The sequence below is a fragment of the Corylus avellana genome, chromosome 7 (assembly GCF_965113065.1).
Source record: "Corylus avellana chromosome 7, dhCorAvel1.hap1.2, whole genome shotgun sequence".
NCBI lineage: Eukaryota > Viridiplantae > Streptophyta > Magnoliopsida > Fagales > Betulaceae > Corylus > Corylus avellana.
In genome coordinates, this window is record NC_142496.1 from 3002746 (window position 1) to 3006327 (window position 3582).

The window sequence follows — 3582 nt, forward strand, 5'->3', positions numbered from 1 at the left end:
TTATTATTTTTTTTTTCCAGGGGTCAAGAGTGGTGACACTAAAGTCGCTGCTAATGACCATACATTAGTGGCAACTCTTACGTGTCGCCGCTGTTAACTTTCATTAGCGGCAACTTTATTAGCGACGACATTATAGTCGCCACTAATGAATTTTTTATTTTTAATTTTTAATTTTTTCTCATGTCAATAGTGGCAACCCTAAAGTCACCGCTATTGACCATTCATCAGCGGCGACACTTATTAGTCGCCACAGTTGACCATCATTAGCGGTGACTTTATGGTCGCCGCTAATGAGTTTTTATTTTATTTTATTTTTTAATTTTTTCTCATGTCAATAGCGGCGACCCAAAAGTTGCTGCTATTGACCATTCATCAGTGGTGACTCTTAGGGGTCGCCGCTATTGACCATACCACTAATGAGCTTTTTAATTTTTTTTTTTCTCATGTCAATAGCGGTGACCCTAAAGTTGCCACTATTGACCACTCATCAGCGGCGACTCTTAAAGGTCGCCACTATTGATTATCATTAACGCTAATTGAATCTTATTAGCGGCGACAATAGTCGCCTCTATTGATGTTCAAAATGATCGTTAATAGCGGCGACTAATAGTTGCCGCTATTGTTGTCGCTGCTAAATAATTATTTTTTTTATTTTTTGTGTCCATTATTAGCGGCGACCCCAAAGTCACCGCTATTGATGGGTCATTAGCGGTGACTTCAAAAAAAAGAAGTGTGAATAGTGTTGAAGGGATGGAAAAGGGTTGCTAAACGGCATCATGCTCCTATGAGCACAGCTATTCAAGATACGGTTGGTGGTGACATACAACCACATTCATGGCATGCTAAATAGCAACTAAGCTAATTAGAAGCTTTGAACTAAAGTTATGCCACAAAATAAGTACATATTACAAGGAGAAAAATATCGAGACAAACAGAAGAAATAAATCAAATGAAATCATATTAGAAAACCCCTACTAATTCTGGAGAGGAGAAAGCCAAACTGGGAAACCCTATGCAAGAACGGGGGCTGACTTGATTTTAATTTTCTCATTTGGAAGAATTGGTTCCCATTTGAACATTTTCACTGCATAATGGAGGAAGACAAGAACAGTCACTCTAGCATATTGTTTTGCTGGGCACATTAGAGGACCTACCCCAAAAGGAACATATGTGTAAGGAGAAGGCCCATTTTCTTCAAATCTTTTTGGATTAAACCTTTCTGGCTCTTCGGGCTCTTCGAAGTATTCAGAGTTCTTCTGAGTCGAACCCACACTCCAATATATCTGAAAAAATAGATAGACAAAATTTGTTATATATAATGACAAATGAAGAAGATAGATGATGAAGTAGCTAGAATAGAAGAAGGTCATTACTTACCTTCCAACCCTTTGGAATGAAATAAACATCGTAGGAGAAATCTGTCTTGGCTTCTCTAAAAGCACCTTTAACAATTGTTGTATGCCTCATCACTTCGTTCACAAAGTTCCAAGTATACTTCATTTTTTGTATGTCATCCGAACATAGCACTTCTCTTGGCTTCATTGGCCCTATGATCTCTCTTTGCTCTATCATGCAAAAGAAGTTCTACCAGCTAGTTTTGTATACATGTATGAATCAAAATAAAAACTACAAAGAGAGACATGATCTTAATTAGGGCTGGAAATTCGTGTTGGCATGTCGAGATCGTGGGTCAATACACACACGAGCCATTTAGTTAACATGTCAAATCTCTCAACCCTAACATGACTCATTTAAATAAACGAGTAACACGACACAATCCATATAACCCATTTAATAAACAGATTATTTGAACAGTTTTGACTTGTATATGAATTTAAATGTAAAAACAAAACAAGAATTTAATGAATTTTAAAAATGAATTTATATAGGTTTTAGCCTTTTATTGGTTTTCTTTTTTAATTGTAATAAAAAAAATAAAAACAAATAAAAAGGCTATTTTACTTTATACGGGTTTGCGTGGGTCACCTATAAGTTAAGCGAGTAAGTCCACAATTGATCAATTTAATTCAGGTCAACCCGAACCGACTCGAACTAGAACCTGTTAATTTTATGTCAGATTTATGTTGAATTTGCGGGTCGTATCAAAAATTACTAACCATATTCTTAATACAATACGCAAAAAAAAAATTAAATAAATAATAAATACCTCTTACAACTTCATTATAGACATGAGGCATCTCTGCAAAATATTTCGTAGAGAGAGTGATAGTGGCAGTCGTAGTGTCATGGCCCCCAAGCAGAAATGCCAAAATCTTGTCTGCAATCTCCAATTCTGTTATGAACCCATCGTGGTCACATGGAAAAGCAATCATTTGTGATAGCACTTCCTGTGTTGGAGTTGGAGACGCCAAATTATTTGCTAAGGCTTCCCTCCTCTCCTTCACAATCACATAAATCTCTTTCCTGAGAGCTTCTTCTGCTTTTATTGCATGATAAAATGGTGTACTCAGGATGTTTAAGTGTACAGATAGTTGCCTTTGGTGAGAATATTGAAGTGGCACAAAACTTGGACAATTTCTCCTTGTCATCGATGCTCATAAATAAATGGCAAGCTAAGGTGAATGTGTGCATTTTCACTAGAGGATGTACCTTAACTTTATCTTTGCCTTCCCAGTAATTCTTGAAGTGGTTTTTTCAAATGGAGTCAATTGATGCCACGAATTTGTGAGTCTCATTGAACTTGAAGAAAAAGGATATGAATTTGCTGACCTTGGCTGCATCATGTTCAATGGGTACAAGTGTTGTGGAGGGGAAGAGCTTTTGAACCGAAGGTGGCCACCAACATATGAACAATTTACCATCATTTGAGAAGATGAATCTATTTGTGATAGCGCCAGAAAATATGATGAAATTCTCACCAAGAGTACATGTTTTGAATACTTTTGAGGAGTATTTTGATGTTCTCTTTGAGACAAAATTTTCCACTGCTCCCTCTTGGTTTGCAGCAAAAAATTGAAGGGTTTCACCAATGATTGGCCAACCGAAACTTCCCGAAGGAAGTGTTGGCCGCGTGACATTTTCTTCGGTTTTATAAGCCAAGGAACAAATACCAAAAGAAATGGAAGAAGCCAAGAATAGGGAAATCAAGAAGAAGAAGAAGAGCTCCATGTTGGGTTGGTAAGTGACATTAGTTTGCTGCTTTTTATAGGATTAAAATGAAGCCCCAACATGTAAAGTTGTCAATATTATGGTACGTTCGGTACACTAATTCAATCCATGGAATGAAATAGTTATTCCATAGTTTAGTAAATCTTTTAGTCATATGAGTAAGAGCATGTTTATGATTGCATTAAGAAATAAGAATTTTAAAACCGAAAAGAGGTTTTAAGAAAAAGCTTCATTTTAAAGTTTTTTAATTTTTATTTCAAAACTATGTACCATTTTTAGAGTAAGAGCATATTTGTGATTGGTTTTGAAAAATAGAATTTTTAAATCAAAAAACGTTTTTTTGCAAAAGCTTCATTTTTAAGCTTTTACCAAAGTATTTTTTGGTCATTTTTTTTAGCTTTTTAGACTCTTAAAAGTGTTTTTCAATTATTATTTTTTTACTAAACGGATACT

The 3582-nt window shown here is 35.5% G+C and overlaps 1 pseudogene; it reads right to left on the reverse strand.

The window, feature by feature from the left end:
* Positions 1 to 974: 974 nt before the first annotated feature.
* On the reverse strand, positions 975 to 3129 carry LOC132183579 (beta-amyrin 28-monooxygenase-like; annotated as a pseudogene).
* Between the last annotated feature and the right edge of the window lie 453 nt (positions 3130 to 3582).